Raw genomic sequence first — 20,232 nt, forward strand, 5'->3', positions numbered from 1 at the left:
AAAAGAACACACCAGTACGGGTTTTTATTGGCTATTTTTAAAAAAAAACTAAGATGTAAAGTGTTTAAAAACAGATGGGTCTGAACCAAAATCCCAGTACAAATGTCAGTCAAGTTTTTCACAAATTCAGATCTAGAACTAAAATTCATCAGCTTTTTTCCAGCAAAGAATCAGTTGCTATTCAAATGGTCAAAAAAGAAGAAGATAATTATGTAACATTGCAAATATTGTAGCATGTACATTGACCTCATTTTCACTTCAGTAAATTTAGGCTCAGATTGTGCCTGATGGACCCACAAAGAGAGAGGATATTGCATGAGTGGATCTGCTCACTTCTATGCTGAAGGGAGAGAAGGACTTCATTTGTAATCCAGTCACATATACCCTTCAAACCTCAGTACTGGGCTCAGGGCATATGCAAAAGGAAGGGCTGAAGATTGTGCAAATCATAATCCTGCCAATCCAAAGCCCTAAAATATTATGAGTCAAGTCCAAAAAAATCTTGAGCAGTTTTAAAATCATGAGATATGAATAATTACAATATGAAATAATAAACAATAACATTGAAGGCAAATTAAAAGAACTTTGCATGTCTCTTAGGTTCCTCTTAATTCAGATTCAAGTTATTTTCTCCATAGCCACAAGGGCTAAATAGAAATACACATCAGGAAGGAGAGAGAGGGAGAGACCTCAGGTTCTCCAGCATTCTCTTGTCTCCAGAAGCTGAAGCTTGAAGACCTGAACTCTCAAGAAACAGCCAAGAAAATAATGAACTTTCATCACCAACACTCTCATCTCAGCAACACAGTTTGCATTGTGGCTTCCCTGGAGACCCAACTGGGAATGCTAAGGGCAGCTGCATCCCAAATATCTATTTCCTCTTCTTGGTCTGCACTCCAAGCTCCAAAATAACTGCCTTCACTTCGTCATATTCACTTCTATTGCAGTGTAAGCAGGCCCCTTATTCTGCTCCCTTTTGCAGGCCAGTTAGCTCTGCTATTAGTCCTTCAGGCAGTTCAGTTCCCATAAAATAAATTTCAGTCTCTGACAATACAAGCAGAAGAAACCAAAAATCCTCTGTCCCCTCTGGACATGAGAAAAGCCACTTTTTTACTCTGGCTTCTCCCCCTTCAAAGCTGATCCCCCACAGCTTACATCCTTCTGTTCTCTCCTTGGGTTTTAAGTTCCCAGTGGGACATTCCCTGCTTAAGAGAATGCCCCACGGCTGAATGCCCTTAATGGAGCTGGCTGCCACTTCTCAAGGGGAGAGACCACCATGTTACATGCAGTGACTTGAGATTTACACAAGGGAACTGACCAGAGATCCTGGCCATAAGCTGTGAGTAAGGTTAGTGAGGAAATTGCAGAGACAAAATGATTTAGCCAACACGCCAGCAACAGCAAGAAACTTTACAAGTTTAAAAGGGTCTCAAATATTAATAAAAATGCCATAATGGGCTTAAATGCAGAAGTCAGTGGGATAAGCATCATATGAAGCCTGTGATAAGAGAGACCTATAATTGAGCTGGAGTGAAGGAATAGTCTTCCCCTTCGCATGCAGTGATATTACATTTTTTTCCACTTGGATGCCCTCTCCAAGCACACTAATCCATGGATCTGAGAAGGGATAATCTACTGACATCCAATTTTCTGTGATAATTTATTTTTTTCTGAATGAGGCAATTTGTTCACTGAGTGGTAAGAGTGTTAACTCTTTCCCAGCTAAATGGTCTTCTCAAAGCAATGATTAGTTTGGGTATAGATGATTAGTGATGCAAAGCATCCAGCTGTCTTTCTGATGTTATGGATGTGAGTACCAGCCATGCTGAGTCTGGAAAGACACATGACAGAAGACATCACTGTCAGTTAAGCATAGGCAAAGCCCTCATCACAGTTCCAGGATCTCAACAATAATTAAATTAAGAGGTGGGATCATGCTAAAAATTTAGCTCTGACCCATGTAGGCCTCAGCTCCCTGCTGATCAGATGCTAGATATTTTCACAGTGCCCAGTTCTTCTGTTGGCAAAACTCCTATTGGGTTTGCTAGGAGATGATCACTTAGAACCAGCCCTTCCAGACCACAATGTGAATGGCATAGGCTAACATAGACACTTTGAAAGTAACTTGGATCAAGGCACTTCCCTGTAATATCAGTGGGACATCATGCCTCACAACTGAAAAAGTGTAGACCTATCTGCAAGGAAAACACAGTAGAACCCAGATGATTCATATCTGGGTGGCTCACAACCCATGTAATTCTCCATAGCTTGCCAAATTAAAGACAAGTTTCTCAACTGTTTGATGCAGGTTTTACTTCAAGGGGTGCAACTTTTTGACTGAGCTAGAGATCATGAATGGTGCCATATAACTTGTGAGAGAAGTGGCACGTTTGGAAATAAAAGTGGCTGCAAAGAAGCACACCACCACAGCAATCCCATACAGCAGTTTGCTGCACCTCCCTGGTTACTTCATGAACCCACATCTTTGCAGGGTGGTAAGAAACTTCACCCTAGCTAAGTACAGATGTTCAAAATGCCCCTGGCAGAAGCACTTTAAGTTATCACATTTTATGCAAAGCTTGGTAAGTTAGAGTGGGAGACCAGAGCAGCCCCTCTCCCCAGTCGTGCCCCCCCCACCCACCCTGCAGCTGGCAACTGTCAGCAGAGGCTGGGAGGGAAGAAGAAGGGAACAGAGCCACCCCACAACTTGCTGGCTGAGGTCTGGGTGGGGGAAGGACAGTCCACATCCATGCGGGGGATGCTCCCTTCCCCACCCTTTCAGCATCTTGACAGCTGCAACCACCATCTGCAGCGCAGTGTGTCCTAGCCACAGTTTGTCAACCCCATTGTGTCAAAAATCATGAGACAAACTCTTAAAAATCAGGAGACTCGGAATGTAAATCATGAGATGCTATTTTTGAAATGTGTGTGTATGTGGGGGTGTTATTTGTGAAGGTGTGGGGGGCTGTGGGTGTGTGGGGTTTGAAGCCCAGGAAGGGGGTGGGCTGCATACCCTGGTAGGATGCCGGGTACTGTGGGTCAGGAGTGAGGGGCAGCAGCAGAGTTGGGGGCGCTGCAGCTTGGGAGTGAGAGGCAGACACACGGACACACGCACAGACAGCCACCCACAGCTCTGTTGCATGACTCACCCCAGCCCCAGGGCCCCATTCACCCCAGTCCCTGCCCCATTCCCTCTCTTACCATGGGGGCCTCAATCTGCCCCCCCAGACCTTTCCCTTTCCCCCTGCCCCTTCCTCTCCATGGATTTACCAGCTTGGTGCTCTCTACGTACCAGAAGAAAAAAATCCCAAGATTCAATCTCTCTATCAGGACATCCTAAGTCAGAGTTAATTTGACTTGGAAATCAGGAGTCTTATGATTTTTTCATGAGAGCTGGCATTACTGCAGCCAGGGCTGCTGCAGGGGAAGGACTCCAGGGTCAGTACTGTGGTTGGGCTGCTGCAGGGACACAGACCCCAGAGCCCTTCCCCTCAACCCCTGCCTGGCCAAGCAGTGGTGCACTGCAGCCCAACTGGGGCAGCCACGGGGAGAGAGACCCCAGACTCCTTCTGCAACTCCCTTCCCACACACACCCCGCCACCAGGCTGTGCCATGCTGTAGGGCTGAGGCAGCCCACAAGGACAGAAACCTCTCATCCCCAGTTCCATATCCCACATCCCTCTTGCCAGGCTGCATGTGGGGCTGAGGTCGGAGGCTGTCACTGACTCAAGTCAGTGATGGCTGGGGGGCAGAGCCAGCCTGGTGCTTGGGCAGAGCAAACAAGCTCTGCCCAAGACAAAAGCGCAGCCCTGCACAATGCTGCCTGGGATGGTGGCGATCACACTCTATGTTAACCCTCGATGGGATCTGGCACAGATATATGATAAAGCGCTCTAAGCCAAAGTGCTTTAGATTAGTACATATCCATCCAGGGTTGACTTAGACCGAGACCTGCCATTTTTAAAGCACTTCATGTGCCATGAACATCTGTTCTGTTATGGCTGTAAAGCACTTTCTGCATGCTTAAAGCACATTAAGTATAACGTGTGTGCCTAGGCCCTGCAAAGTGGCTATGTTCTACTGTACTGTAATATTATAACTAAGGGAAGATGGATGTAGATAATGTGTCAGTAGATACTATGTCCCCACTAAGAAACAACCTAAACAACTTTAAGATAGAGTTTGATAAATTTGTGAAAGGGATTATATAATGCTGTTGTATGTGAAAGTCGGGGACTGGACTCGATAACCCCAAAAGGTTTGTTTCAGTGCTATATCTGAGATTTTTATGAACTCCGGGGTATTTTTCTTAAAGGTAAAGTACTGCTATATGTTCCCTCATAGTTTATCTTTCAGAGAGCACCTGCACATACAACCTGTAGTGTGAAATGAGATATTGATGTCTCTTTGATAGTGGTCAGTCAGATGCAAGCTCCCTGTCTACCAGCCAAAAGATCTCTCCTGTTCATGGGCATGGCTATGGGCAAAATACCAGGGAACAGTTTTGCCCAGTTTCATGTGAGATTTCTTGGGCTCTGTACAGAAGCTTGCAAGGTGTTTCATATGACATCAGTGCTTATGTTCAGCAGGTGCCTCCAATTCTGGCTTTTAGGATGTGTGTATGTCACCTCCTTATGATATAAATTCCTTTACAGAATGAAAAGGCAATTTAAAAGAAGTAGAGGAAGCACTGAAATAAATGCAGGAGTTGGAGAAAGCTGCTGGAGACTTTCACTACAAACACAGAGGGAGCTGTTCTGGAAAAGGTTGGTTTGCTGTCACCTAGCCTCAGGAAATCCTGAGCAAAACTGGATGCAGCTTGCTCCCTGCATAATACATATTCCTTCCTCAATAGGCCAGGGCCCTTGCAGAGACGCTCTCCTTGCTGACCTCTCTCTCTAGCCCTGCTGGGGTTAATTTCAAAAAGAGCTGTAATCTCCCATAACCTAATTACTAATTAAAGTCTCATCTAGTAAGTTTCTCCCTGAGGGATAAATAGTATTTTATAACTCCGTTTCTCTCCCACAAACAGGCACAGAGAGCTTCTGTTTCAGCTTCTAGAGCTTTATCCACATTCACTGATCTTGGGGAAGGAGGGGGGAGGTTGATATTTCTATTAGGTTCCTTAAACTACAGCTGGGCAGTACAATTCCAGTATTAATTCACAAAAGTTTTTCCATTTGAATAGGTGGTCTGGGTGTATGCTCTGCTTTCTCCCTATTGCTTTACTAGTGAACCTAGGGGACTGCCATGAAGCTGTTTGTATCGTTCTGTCAGTCCGAGGCAGCCCTAATCCTGGTGTAGGTAGCCAAAGTAGGATCACCCAAGTGCAAGCTGCCCCTAATGACATAAATTGCTCAATTGATCCTGCCCTATTCCCATTTCCCCCTCTCCTTCCAGTACTGGGCAAGGACTTCCCTGTACCAAGCTGATCCCTGGCTGCTGTTTAATTTCTCCTCTTCCACGTTACAGTCTACTTTCCTTAGCTGCAGCTGGGGTTCTGTGCCAGTGTTAGAGATCCTCTCTCTCAGTGGCCAGTGTGATTTCTTTTCCTGCAGGGGATCTTTCAAACTCCAAGGATCTCCATTTTATTTCATAATGCTTCTGGCCTGCAGGGTTTGCTGCATCACTCCCGAAGCAGCTGGAAGGATGCTTCAGTGATAACAGCCCCAGCCCCTGCAGGGCAGCCTACATTTACTCCTAGAGCAGATAGTCAAAAACATTTCCATCAGTATTAGTTGACTTCTTTTCTTTAAACTAATTCACTTTGATTGTGTTCCAGCCTTTCATCCTAATACATTTTCTGGCAGGAATATTTGTGGAATCTGGTAATGCTGGAAAATTTTGACGGAGTCTGCATTTTGTGTTTGCAATTGTGAATTGCTCTGGCACCACTTGATTTTGTTACTCCAGCAGGGAACAGAATTGTACTATGCAGTATGAGGGTCCTGTCCACATTTTTAATTTTAGAAAAATCACAGAGCTGTTCAGAATGAAGAGACAGGCCCAGACCGTGCACAGAAATCTGATCAATAGTTTGGGATAATTAATAGATTCAACAAAACTGTGAACTGGAAAAGGGCAAAAAAAAATGGTGAATAATTTATTCACTGAAAATTATGGCCACAGATCTATTTATTCTGTAGCACGTCCGGTCTCCGAGGGCTCAAGAGAAAAATGCCAAGCTGGAATCTCAAACTGAGGTCCATCACGTGACTTAATGTTGTACTAGTTTTAAATGGATGAGCAGCTTGCGATTCTTTCCAGACCAAGAGCGCCTCTGTGTTGCTAGTTCTCTTTAAACTAAGTGTCTCATTTCCTAATGTGTTTACATGATGGCTTGGCTTTGTGTCTCCTATAGCTTTACTTCTCACTCCCCACTTGAGCACCTGGAAACTGGAAACATGTACATCAGTTTGTTTAATGTAAAGTCTTAGCCAGAGAAATTACTGTCAGATCAGACTAATAGACACAAGAAAGTGTTTTCTGGTCTTGAATTACTCTCTTCGTCTGTCTGTCTCTCTCAGATCCTAGCTTGTGAAGTCTGAGGCAGAGGCATCTGGCTGATGAAAAGAATGAGACAGGTTTTTTATTATGCCATCAGGGCAGAAGATGGAGAAGAGTTTGACGTGAGAAAGCTTCCCTCGAGGTGACCAAGGCTTGGCTGGGCTGTCATTGTCTTACATTCACAAGGATGCCCATTTTAGTGCAGAGGCAGAATCCCTGATGAGCAGCAAAACAGAAAGCAGTAATGGGATTGTTGGTTGTTATAGCAGTTGATGAAGTAATAGCTTTAGCCTGCTGTTTCCTTTCTCATCATTTCCATACTCATTTGTTAAGGACGACAGCAACATGTCAATTCAACTCCAGTCGACATGGGATTTCTTGTATTCCAACTGTGGTGATGTCCAGCAGCATCTTAAAATCTACTGCAGTTATAGCTGTGGTTCTTAATCTTTACTTGGCAGCATTTTCGGGAAAGAAACCTAGGGCAGGTTTCTGATGTCAGATACACTGGAGTAAAAATGAAGCACCTCTGTCGACATCAGTGGGATTTCCCAGATTAACACTGGTTTATTTGAGATCAGACCATGTATCTTCATCATAAGTACAACACCTCAGACTCCGTTTCTAATAAGCCACCCAGCTGGTCAAAATTACATAAACGTATTTCCAGAACTGTGATTTTTTTTTCCAGTAGTCATGGCAGGATGTCACCTCAAAGGGGCAGTGTGTGTGTATGTTACAAGGAAGGTAGCAGACAGCAGTGATAATAACATACCCGGTATTACTGAGATAACTCTGCAGTGGTAACTTGTTTTTCTGGCTGAGAAACAAGACACAATATATTAAAGTTGCTTTAAGGACAAGTACAATAAACACGGCACATAAATAATGTAAGGCAAGAAGAAAGTCCAGCATTGTTTGGAATATTTTATGAGGAATTTATTGCTGTTAATTGAAGGGGAGAGATTGATCACTGAGGGATCTAGCTCATTACTTAACAAAACCTGGATAAATGGCATGTCACTTCTCTGTTCTACTTAGCATTCTTCTTGTAAAACCTTTCTGGTTAAAACAGCATTATTCCTGACCAAATACAGAACAATATTCCCATTCCCTTTTACCTGTACTTAAATGTATAGTAAAATAAAAAGGAGACAGGCAGGATAGAATTCCATCTCATATCCTTTTTCTCTTCCCTCAACATTTGGAAATATCTTTTAACCCCAGTAAGTAGGGTTATAGGGGAGGCCAGGGAAAAAATATTCTCTTCTGGCCCTGTATTCCCCTCCCTCAGTGGCTCCTGCTGCTGTGCTCATGCAAAGAGCAGTGAATTAGGAATGCAGAGTGCTAACAGTAGCGGGCTACAATGCCGCTATAAGCTCCTTTTGCAGTGGAACCCTGCCAGCCATTGATCCAACAGTGGGAGTTATCTCAGTGGTGCAACTGCACTCAGGGCCTGATTCTAGCTGGTGGAATATTTCTGATAATAAGAGTGCCTACATGAAGCATGCTTTAAAAGGTCTTCACTGTTAATTTGGCAGAGGGGAAAAGCCAACACATTATGCTCGATTTTTTTTTTTCCAGTCACTCTGGCTATATACTCTAGCTCTGAATAGATGTCTGTAATTAGATGGCTCAAAACAGAAATATTACCTGCATTAGAATTAGACTCGGCTAACCAGACATGTGCAGGGATGCTGATTAGACCCAACCCACTGCTACCACCCTCCGCTGGCTGTGTGAGTATTATTCACTTCCCAATTATAAGCAACAGGAAAGGGAAATTAAAGGGCACTAGAAAGCTGTTAGAGTAGAACCTTGCTATTTCACACTAAAGACTGAGAGGCCCATTGAGAATTGCTGAATCTTGCAGGTTGGTGAGCAAGCAAACGTGATAAGAAAGCAAGGATACTCAATCACAAAATAGACTTTCCTCACTTATTTTACAGGTACACCTGGGCCAAAGCAGCAGAGGAGGATCTGTTCACCTGTGGCAAAAAGGAGGGGGGTTTGGCTTCGGGCAGGGGAAGCAGAAGCACCTGCTAGGGGCTGAATCATTTCCCAGGAGCTGCCAAGGAATCCTCTATCCTTAACTGTAATTATGTCAGATCCTGTGAGTGATCAGTGAGCTTTTACCTCAGAACATCTATGGGCTCAGTGGGATAGGAAGCAAGGTGTAAAAGAAGGATTGTCCTCAAAGGATGCTGCAGGAATAGCTAATATATATTTTTAAAGGAATTCAAAGAGTGGCACAGGAGTAAAGCAAATGAATTGTGAGTAGTGCAACCAAAATTATTTTTTTGGGTGGGAGGAGAGATGTTAAGGGATCACAGGGAGTTATAGTTTACAAGGAAGTTTTTCCAATTAAGTAGATAAGTATACCAAATTGTGACAATGCATATTGCAATCTTGTGTTAGTGATGATGACCTTACTCTCTTTCCCTTCACAGCATCTGATGAAGCAAGCCCTCTGCTTACAAAAGCTAATTCTCTGCAGCACTGATTTAGTTGGTCTATAAGATTTAAATCACCCCTGCCTTCTGCCTGATTTTAGATTAACCTGGCTAACTATCTCTTCCCCCTTACTCTCCTTTCCCATTCTTTATCTTGTTTGTTCTTATTTGCTACCATTTGAATAACAGAATAATAGAAAATTAGGGTTGGAAGGGACCTAAGGAGGTCATCTAGTCCAACACCCTGCTCAGAGCAGGACCAGCCCCAACTAGATCATCCCAGCCAAAGCTTTGCCCAGACGGGTTTTGAAAACCCTCAAGGATGCAGCTTCCACCATCTCGCTGGTGTTCCAGTGCTCTACTACCCGCCTAGGGAGAAAATTCTTCCCAATATCTAACCTAAACTTCCTTTGCTGCAACTTGAGACCATCACTCCTTGTTCTATCAGCTGCCACCACTGAGAATAGTCTACCTCCATCCTCTTTGGAACCCCACTTCAGGTAGCTGATGACAGCTATTAAGTCTCCTCTCGGTGGCCTCTTCTTTAGACTAAATAAGCCAAGTTCTCACCCAGTCTTCTCATAAGTCATGTTCCTCGCCATTTTTGTCTCCCTCCGCTGGACTCTCTCCAATCTGTCTGCATGCTTTCTGTACTGGGGGGCCCAAAACTGGACACAGTACTCCAGATGTGGCCTCACCACTGAGGGCTGCTCACCTTCTCCCCATACTGTGCTGCCCAGTGCAGTAGTCTAGGAGCTGGTTTAGTTTGATTCTGATTCTGCCAACTGCTGCTATGGTAATGTACTGATTCAACATATAGGAGCCAGGGCTCCCATTATGCCAGGCATGGGTAACTAGTGCCTCCTGAGTCTGGGGGGGCACAATTTTTGGGTGGGCCTGGGGGCAGCTTAGTGTCCCCACCCCAACATGCTGCCAGCCTGCACAGCAAAAAAACTGGTTTAGGGTCAGCTGGAGATGGTGGGAAGGGGGATATAGCACACCACTACAACCCCCCTCCCTGGGCACCCCCCACAAGAGCCCTAGGCTCTGCTGGGGGATCAAAGCATGCTCTTTGTGGGGGGGGAGGGGGGATCAAAGCATGCTCTTTGCAGGGAGGGAGGGGCCATGGGGGGAGGGAGGTGGGGCTGCATTCTGGTTGGCTGGAGCACTCTGACGCTCTGGGCTCCAGAGCAATCCGAGGGAGGGTGGGGCTGGCTAGAGAAGCAGATCGTGGTCCCTGGCCATACAATCAGGCAGGGATCTGCTCTGCACCTGGCACTGTCCTGAGCAGTGCCGAATTGGGGTGCATCAATAGGCCCTCGAGCACTTTCAGGGGCTAATCTCAGGGCAGGCACGTGCCCCACCGTGCCTCCCCTACCACTCACCTTTGAGGACCGGTACCACAGTTGGGTGCCTTTTTTAAAGCAAAAATGCAGAGATGGCAACAGTGAAACATTTTGTAAATTAATTTTGTGTCCAGGGAATTGATCTTTTTGAAAAATATTCCAAAAAAATAAAAACTTTTCATTCAAAATTATTTTAATTTCAAAATTTCTTTCCATTTTTATTTTGAAAAACTTCTTTACAGAACTGCATAAAGCCAAATTGTTTCAACCTGGAGCGTGTTTTTTTTTTTTTTTTTTTTTAAACTTCTAAAACATGTAATGTTGTGCAGCCCTGAAAACATTTTCTTTTTTTAATGTCAGCAAACCAAATCATCCAGTATTCTTGCAGTGCAGCTATATAAACATAGTCACAAAGATCGTTCCATGCATGTGGGCATTTGCGCCTGCCCATGCCCAGTGGCTTTGTTGGGTCCAACCACAGCCAAAAACTTTCAGGAGAAAGGTTTTATATTGTAAAGTTTTCAAGATAGGAATCATGTCTGTCTAGCTGTATAGCTTTTGGCACAACAGGACTGTAATTCTGCTTAGACCCTTGAATATTATTACATTAGAAAAGATAGATAATTTCAAAATAAATTAGTTATGAGATTGTCAGAGGACTAGAAAATATTCTGCATTATGCTTTATAAACGTCCTAGAATTTTAGTGATACTATGTGAGACCTTACTTTTCCTATTTTAAGTTATTCTGTCCTCTTGCTGTAAGCTGCCCTGAGCCTTTGTTGGGAAAGGAGTCATATAAATTGAATAAATATATAAATACTACTATCTGCTTGTTATAGCCTCTGAGAGGTCATTTGTTATTGGTGTCAATTATAATGTTTGCAATTTGACTAGGTTGGAAGTTAGTTAGCTTCTACCATATTAAAAAATTATAAGGTTTTAAATCAGGATAATTAACTGGGGAGGTGGGGGTTATGGCTTGGTTATTGCAAAGAAGATTTAAAGGTCCCTGCTGATAACAGACAACAAAGAGGAAATCAAAATCTTTTGAGGCTATACATTCTGAGTTAGTTATCTGAGTTTCCTGCAAAACATTCATGTACCTATGTGACAGGGTGCTTAGTGCACCTGTGATTTTAAGAGAAGAAAAGCCTGTAGAAACAGCTCAGGCAGCAATCAGGGAAGACACCTGACCAGAAGGGGAGCTGGGCTTGGAGGTATATATAAGCCCAGGGCCTGATGCAGATAGGCAGTCTTACCTGGGCAGCTGGCAGGGAAAGAGGTGCTGAGCAAGGCACAGAGAAAGTGACCAGCACTCACACCAGGTATGTCTGAAGGTGAGCAGGTTTAGGCCTGGGGGTTCTGTGTTAGGCTGGTGGGATAGCCAGCATGCAGTGTTAGAGCTAGGGGGTCTCTGGTGGCTTGTGGAAGTGACTAAGGGGAGGTAAGGAGGTCCTAGCTGGCCCAGGGAGAGAGCAGTCAGAGAGAGAACAAAGGGCCAGAAAGCTTGGGGAGCAGGTAGGGCTAGGGTGTCCCTTAAGTCACACTGGCCTAGGTGTGGGTCAGGGCTCAGAAGGGACTGAAGATCAGGAAAGGCCACAGCTGGAGACTGGTGGGGCTGGAGAGCCCATGGGTCTTAGCTGGCTTAGGAGCAGGGCCAAGGTCTAAAGAGAAGGACCGAAGGCCACAGCCAGAGACTTGAAGGGTGGATACAGAGTTCCTGTGTCCTGGGGAGGGGCTGGTGTAAAGATGAACAGATCCAGGAACCCATAGTCCATAGGACTGGTTATGATCTAATTAACACACATGACAACTGCAAGGCAGATGTCAGTGTGTGAATATTGGGAAGGATGAAGCCAATCTAATTGGCTCTTAAGGAAATGAACCATACCACCTGTATGGTAGAGAATAAGATCTCACGGGGAAATCCTCCCATCTTCTAAAATCATAATAACATCAAGGAGTAGCAAGCAGGGAGAAAGGGAGATTGCCCAGAGGCAGCAAAAGGGAATGAAGGCGATAGGGGCTGAGCGGGCTCCTGTGGCATCATGGCTACCCCTGGAGCAGGACCCTGCTACAACCTACCTAAAGGAAGTTCATAGATCTGAGCATGCAGTGCCTCTTGTAGTTGTGATATAGGTGGCCAGTGGCTGTGAGAACTCTGCTTTCTGCTAACTCGGAGTTCTCTAGCACCAGGGAAGTCTCAGCTAACCATTAAGGCAAAAGTCGCCTGGTGCCTTCTGACTGGCTCATGATAAGAGTTGGCAACACTGCTTTTTTTTTTTTTTTTTTTTTTACTGTATTTAAAAATGGGTTTAGTCAAATAGTTATAAATTATTTGAACTTCTGAAAACAAAGTCCCTATTTTCCATAATTGTCCTTTTAGCCATGTCTTGAAGAAATTAGATGATTCATGATACAATGTTATGAACTCAATTTGTCGAGTGCCACAAAGATTAGATTAAGTTGCTTGTGTACAATTCCTGCAGCTGAGCCAAAGCTTTGCCGTAGAAAATATCAGTCCCCTCTGCCTCAGCAAATGCAGCATAGCAACTCATTTAAGTAGCCTTAATGGTACAGTAGGTCAGCCTGGTCAATAGTGCAATACCAAAAGGTCAACATATATAGCTCTATATTCCTCCATCTCTATATGTCCCCTGGGTCCATTCATTGAATGTCTAGCAATATGGCCCTTTTGTCTCCTTTCACATTTGCAGACAGTGACATAAAGTAATGGTATTCCCTTTTATCTACCCACTGAACATTGAAACTGAGAGAATTATGAGTATAGTGGTTTTCAGCAGGAAATGGGAGTAAAACTGTTCTGTGCCTCAAAAGCAATAGACTACACACATTCACATGTATTCACACATACATATACACACACACACTTTTATATACCGAGAATCACCGTCAAGAATTACTTGAGGTTTTTTGTCAAGGACACTATATAACAATAAGTTGTATTGTACTGTACTTTCAGTGAGTATATGAGATAATTGGCATGCAGTTCCCTAGGATAGTACTGGAGGAGATGCATCTGGGTACAAAGGAAATGAAGCTTCAGCAAGTTCTCTTGACTGATTCAGTTCTAAGAGTTGTTACACTGACAATTTAGGTTCTCAACCTTTTCCATGTCAGGGTCACACCCCCAGAGCTGCCCTTCCATCTGCCTAGGTTTTAGCTGGGATCACCCTCCCAGAAAGGAAGATGGCATGGGGATAAGGTGCTTCAGGAATTTCCGATCTACAACTCCACTACAGTTGTAGAGCCGAGGGAGATGTGAACACAAGAGTTCCAAGGAGTTCAGCATCCCCACCTGTAAAGTTAGCTGAGAGGGAAAATTTTCCTGCCATTTTAATATATGCTCCAGTCCATTAGGAACAATAGTGCTTCTCCAGTTCCTATGACCATAGCACTGGTTCAAACCAGACTTGAAACCCACTTCAGCAGAAAAAACAGTGAGATCAAGATGTTTAAAAATAAAAAGGGCAATTGACCAAATCTCGGGCAAAGGGATAGCTGCCTCACAATAAACACCTCTCTGTTTCCTCATTCACATACAGCGTGTCCCCAGGCCCTTGGCACATGCTACACTTTAGATGTGATTAACCAGTTAATAATGTCTTGTCACTCCGCTAACATTAATGCAACTAGTGGCATGATGAAACAAAGAGTAAACCACAAAGTTATTAAACAAAAAATGTGCAAGAACTTCGTGGTTGGTTCTTATCATGCCATTAATTGAACATGTGGCCAAGCTGAGGCTCTCGGCTGCAGGGGTGCACCATGCTTCCCTGAGATGCATCAGCTGATTGGGCTCCCACCTGTGGGGGTGCACTGTGTGGTCCTGCAGTTAAGAGCCCAATCAAATGATCTAGGCTCCCAGTCATGGGGACACCCCACAGCTGGGATCCTGATAAAAGCTGACAGGGCTCCCAGCCATGGGAACTTGCTACTTACTGGTGGAGAGAGAGTCCAGGATTACGACTGTGGGGATCCCGCATCAGATCCTATCATGGCTTTACTTGCAAATCTGCCAGGGGCCTGGACCCATGACCCAAAGAGGAAGAATCTTTGTGCAGACAGTGTATCTATCTGTCCTTACTTTTCTAACACCTCTGTCAGTGCACATTTCAAACTTTCATCAATATATATTACACTCCCCTTTATCACAGATGTGGGTCTAGACTCCTCAGAGATGGACTCTTTAGACCACAACAAGCTGCCGTTAGACTCTTCACCCTCCTACCATGCTGCTTAGCTTCAGTCAGGTGTTGAAGATAAACAGCTCTTACTAGAGTGACGAGTCTCATTTAGTGTGTAGTGTAATTGCTTTGCATGCATGTCCTTTCTGCCAGGCATTGTCAGCAGCAACAGAGGTTAGATTCAGAATACAGGAAGTCTTCATAAAATCACAAAACATAACTGACATAAGCCTTCACCCTGATAACTAGGAAAGCCAAGGGTGTGCCTACATTACAGCAGTATAGAGCTCAAGTCTTACTGCTGAGGTAATATGTCCCATTTCCCCTTAGTGCCCATCAAGCTGGGAAATAAAATAGTGAGGATGCCCTGGGGGCCTCCATGCTGCTGCACTTCACAACAGAAGTCCAGGTCCTAAGCAGGGAGCCAGCACATTCCCTAGGTCATCGTCGCTGCTTCACTTCTGGCACTGATGCATGCAAAACAGGAGCAGGTGGGCAGGACTTTATTGCATCAGCAGTAAGACTGAGCTCCCTGCTGCTGTAGTGTAATCATTCCCCAATGCCTCCCCTGGGCACCCTTAGTAGGCAAAGCTTTCCCTCTCAGAGAGAGAGAGCCTGTGTATAAAACAGAAAACTTCTATTCAAGGGAGAGGGAATACAGCATATTTGGGAAATACAGCATCAACAAATTGACAGCATCTAACTAAGAAGGTAACATTAACTATACATAATCAATAAATAATGACAGAGGATTCTTACCTGCAGTGCCCAAGCCACAGGGCTACATGTGTAATTGTTCCTTTCTTGTAAATGAAAGAGCTAATTCTTCAATCCTTACTTACTTTGGACAGCAGTTAAATAAGTTAGTATTCAGTCTCTTCCCTTGTTTCTCAAAATGCCATCACATCAGTGTGTATATCATAAGGTCTGAAAGGAAAGTGTGGATGGCCTCTTATAAAAATGTTTTGGAGGAAGCTCAGATATTGATATAAAGTTCAGATTATTTTTAAGAACTGCTTCTCCCTTTGATGTCTCAGCCATGTTCTGGCATGGTACCTTCAGACTTCTGATTCCAGAATAACTTTCATGCATACATAAAGGGTACAGATTTAAATCAAAATAGCTATGTGTGGACTTATTCTGGATCAAAATCCCCTTTTTTGGGGGTTAGCTTAATCCCTTTCCAAGATACCATATTTTCTCACATATAATCTATACCTTTTCCCCCAAAACCAGCTGGTAAAAAGTGTGGAGCCCATTATATGCAAGAAAAATAGATTGCTATGGGTCCATTAATGTGAAGACAGGGATGGCAACCTCATGCCCTTCTATGATCAAGTAACTGGCCACCGGGATAGGGGAAATGAGGTTGATAACGTATACTTGGATTTCATAAAGGCCTTTGACTTGGTTTCCCATGATGTTCTCATGGTTAAATTGGAAAAATACAGCCTCAACTGCATTACAGTTCAGTGGCTAGGTAACTGGCTCTGGTAGGACAGTACTGAGTCGTCATGGTGGGGGGGTGACCAGTGGTGTTCTTCAGGGCTCAGTATTCAGACCAGTGCTATTCAACATGCTCATCAACAATTTGGATTCCAGTATTAAATGTGAACTAGCAAAGTTCAGTGACAAATCCAAACTACTGGGGAGCGTGGTCACACACCAGGACAGGCTGGCACTACAGGCTGACCTGGACAGGTTTGTGAGGTGAGAAGACCTCAAGCTGATGCAGTTTAAACACAGAGAAATGCAAAGTGCTCCATCTGAAAAGAAATAATCCACAACACACTTACAAGCTTGGCAATGCTACTCTAGCCAGCACTGCAACTGAACAAGACCTGAGTGTCATGACAGACAACAAAATGAACATGAGCCACCAATGCAATGCACATAGGCACCACAGACCAACAGAGATGGTTAATACCTTTTGAATATTCCCAGCCTCAGCAGTTGTACACCAACTGCTAAAATCATTATCTAAGAACATCTTACCACCTTACCACTCTGTGCCAATGGGGTTACCACATATAGGGTCTTGTCTCTCTTCCTAACATAACATGGCATTAGAGCGTCTTAATCTCTTTTCCTGGACAAATATAGGCTTCATGATGAACTGCATGTTTTAGATTGTGTCAGTACATTCTAACTATGTACTCATGTAGCTACCATACATTGGGTTCTACATTGGGTTATATATTGTCTTCCAACTCTACAAAGCCATGTAAATAATCATAATTCTTAACTTTTTCTCAGAAAGATTTAAATCAATTAAATAAAAAGTAAATTGAGCTGATCCTCTCCTCCCTTCCCTTGTTAGACTCAATCCTGGACATTACTGAATGATTTGGTAAGAGTTACAGTTATGCTAAAGATAACTGGTTTACACCACAGCAAGGTGTAAAACAGGGGTTCCCATTCATTCCTGGAAAATCTCTTACTAGATGTGTAATATCTGAAAATGTTTCCTTTGTGGTAGGCCCTTCTTAACCAGTCACTTACCCTGTCCTTCCTCTTCCCTCTATTTATTCTTTCCTATTCAGTGTTTTGCTCCCTCTTCTCACAGCTTTTCTTGTTTTGCGCTCTCTCTCCTTCAGGGGCTCTCTCTTCTCTCTCTAGAAGACTGTATGCAAACTATGGCTGCTCTGTACATACGATCTGTTTCTGCAGTCAGACCACCATGAAGGAAGGGAGGGAATGCTAGTTGCTGGTAGAGAACTGTAGCTACTTCATCTAAAGGGATGGGAATGCATATACAGAGGGAAATCTGGGATGATCATTACAGGAATTTAAATCTGATTTTTTGACTCAGCTCCCACTGAAGTCAGCATATATTCCAACAACTGTTGGCTTGGTCCCTTTCAGCATTATTCATTTGGGGCTTGCATAAATGTTTGAATCAGAGTTTTGGTTTGGTACGTTATAGGGGAGATTTGTCTTTTGAACCATCAGGCTTTTACAACAGGAAAGGTAAGGGACTAGTGGGGTCAAAATGTGATCTAGCACATCTTCTCTCCAGTGCCCCCAGTATCATTTCAAACTTTTGATAGCAGTTTTACAGGTATAAATTGAAATCTGTGTTAACTTACTTATTTTCCGGTTTCCCATTGGACCCAGATGGGATGTTTCCTTGCTTTCTGCAGTAGCCAGTGAAACTCTGCTCTTGAGGCTGAATCAGGAACATCAAGAATGTTATGATGTTGACTAGTCGTTTCCAGTAGATTTTCTTTTATTTCCAACACTTACTTACTTAACTGTGAACAATAATATTTATAGTGCAAGTGAGCGTGACCATTCATACGTAAATGTTGCTGGGAATGCTCCTAGTGGCAACCACTATCTAGGCAGTGAGTTATTTCTCTCACGGTGTAGGCAATGTATTAGAGGTCCACGAGTGAGCTTTATCTCCTGGGTTTTTCTCCACAGAAAAATGTTGTATTGCTACATTATCAGCCATCTTGATTTGTGGCAGAAAGCACCAGTCATGGAGTCATTAAGAGGGGGTTATTCCTTAATATGAGTAAGGATGGTAGAATAGTTCTGAAAATCTATGGCAGGGGTCAGCAACCTACAGCCCTTGTTTCATTCTAACCACAGTACTATAGGGCTAATGGCTGGAGACAGAACCTCACACAGCAGTGCTTCAATAGACTGCAACAAACACCCAAGCATACCCTGTGATCCACTGGAACACCCAAGAGGAAAGTGGTGGTGTGTAGGAGAGGAGGAGCCCCACAGAAGAAACCAAAGGGGAGCCCAAGCCAGCAGGAAGATCTTCATAGCCTTCAAGAGAACCAAGGATATCTCCAATAAGTAATGGCAGGTGAACCAGCTCAGGCCCATCCAACCCCGACACAGTAGCGGAGGCCTGCCATGATGGCACAGTAATTATGTCACCGTACAGCGATGTGTAGATGTTGCCCATATTCCCCAGACCTAGATCAGGATTTGGATGACCAGCCGGCGCATGAGAGAAACAAGCTCCCATCATACAGATCTATGGGCTACCCAGATCTTATGTTGGGTGCAAGCCAGATGCCCCCATTGTTATTAGCTTGCATGGTTAAGGAAGAGAGATAAATGGGCTCTGATATCATTCACTTTCCAATCGGTCGATCTGAGCCAGCAAAAAGGCATTGTCATTTGAGGCTGGTGTCAGGCTTTGTCAAATAGAAAGAAAGGAATGTGAGGACCTGATTACATGGTAAATTTAGGTGGCTTCTGGAGCTCTTATACCCTGGACTAACTCCACATGAACAACTTTAAGTGGTTTAAACTGCTCTTTCGACTTAAAGTTACACCACTACAGGGCAGGATTATCTTCAATCTGCCTGATGTTGTTCCTGTTCCATTAATGTGTGGTCATTTCCCACAGCTATTTCATCTAAGTTGAAATCCTTAAGTATCCCAGAATGCAGTGGCCCCTTCCTGATTCAGGGCGAGTGGGGATGCCAGGGTGCAGCAGGGCTAGGTACAGCGCCTCACCTGCTAGGGATGTCAGGCAGAGCAAGTGCTGCAGCCCTGGGAGTGCCCAACAGCTGTGGTGCCTCCCACCATTGCCCAGATCAGGTCTGTGGACAGGGGGAAGGTGCCATCTGAGCTTTGGAGAAAAAAGGATCAGACCCCTTGGAACTTAGGTGGCAGCCTGAGCAGTGGGGCACAGGGCAGCAAGTGCCTCCTGAGCTCCAGAGAAAAAATCTGAGTCCTTGGAGCTCAGAGTGAGCAATCTGGTCTTGCTGAAACCGACACAGTGGCTCTGCAATAAGAGCAGGGCCACCAGGCTTCATCCCTGACAGCCCCACTGTCAGTGCAGAGCCACAGTATTGGTGTCAATGACACCAAAGAGCCCAAGGGAAGCTGCTTTCCTGGGTCTCTCTGGTCTTACTGCAACTGATACAGTGGTGGGCCTGCTCTCTGCCTGGCGGGAGCAGCAAGCAGATCCTGCTTCTAGTCCTGCCTCTGCTTGCCAAGCCTCTATTGGCAAATTACAGTTGTGCAGGTGAAGGCCAGTCAGAGCAGGTTTTTTGCTTTTATGGTGTGACTGCCCCACCATAAGGGTAAAGGCTAACAGGACCTTGAGAGAGAGAAAGAGAATTGTGATATCAAGCTGAGTACCTGAGACAAGGTCTCTTGGAGGGGGTGATGCGTATACACAGTACTGTGCTTAGAGGTAGAATCTGACTCCCATGAACTGCTAAGAGAGGCCTGGGTGTGTAAAGCAGGCATAGATGGGCCCTAAGTTCCAAAACGTTTTTACATTACACAATGATTAAATTAAACTAGCCAAATTTCCAAAGATGAAATTTCCAAATTTCCAAAATGTTGATGAAAATGAAAGTTTTTGTGAAAATGTTACCCAACCTAAAATCTACTTCCTAGTCAGGCCTAGTTCCTTTAACAGGTAGAGTATCAAAGAAAAGGAACTAAAGAGAGAACCCAAACTGTAAGCTCACTGGGGCAGGGACTTTTTTCTGTTTATACAGTATCTAGTACGATAGGGTTTTTATGGTCCATAAGTAGATGTCACAGAGTCACATAGGTGCCCCGTGACTGTGAGGGTGATTGGCAGAGCTGCCAATCACCCAGGCAGCTCAGGTGCTGGTTGCCAGGGTGACCAGGTGAGTCACGTGGCCAGAAGGGGGCAGGGCCAGGCCTTTATAAACAACTTAGGCCGGAGCCTGCCTCACAGTTCCCTTCTGGCTGCCGCAGGAGCAGG

The 20,232-nt window shown here is 44.4% G+C and overlaps 1 long non-coding RNA gene across 1 annotated transcript in view; it reads right to left on the minus strand.

The window, feature by feature from the left end:
- Positions 1-3,317: 3,317 nt before the first annotated feature.
- Positions 3,318-20,232, minus strand: part of LOC109322590 — a 26,442-nt gene continuing 9,527 nt past the window's right edge. Inside the window, exons 5-6 of the long non-coding RNA XR_002104420.1 lie at positions 14,337-14,344; positions 3,318-3,402 (exon numbers count right to left, since the gene is read on the minus strand). This is a non-coding gene — a long non-coding RNA (uncharacterized LOC109322590). The remainder of the gene's footprint in view (positions 3,403-14,336; positions 14,345-20,232) is intronic.

The sequence above is a fragment of the Crocodylus porosus genome, unplaced genomic scaffold, assembly GCF_001723895.1.
Source record: "Crocodylus porosus isolate Cpor-Errol unplaced genomic scaffold, CroPor_comp1, whole genome shotgun sequence".
NCBI classification, from domain to species: domain Eukaryota; kingdom Metazoa; phylum Chordata; order Crocodylia; family Crocodylidae; genus Crocodylus; species Crocodylus porosus.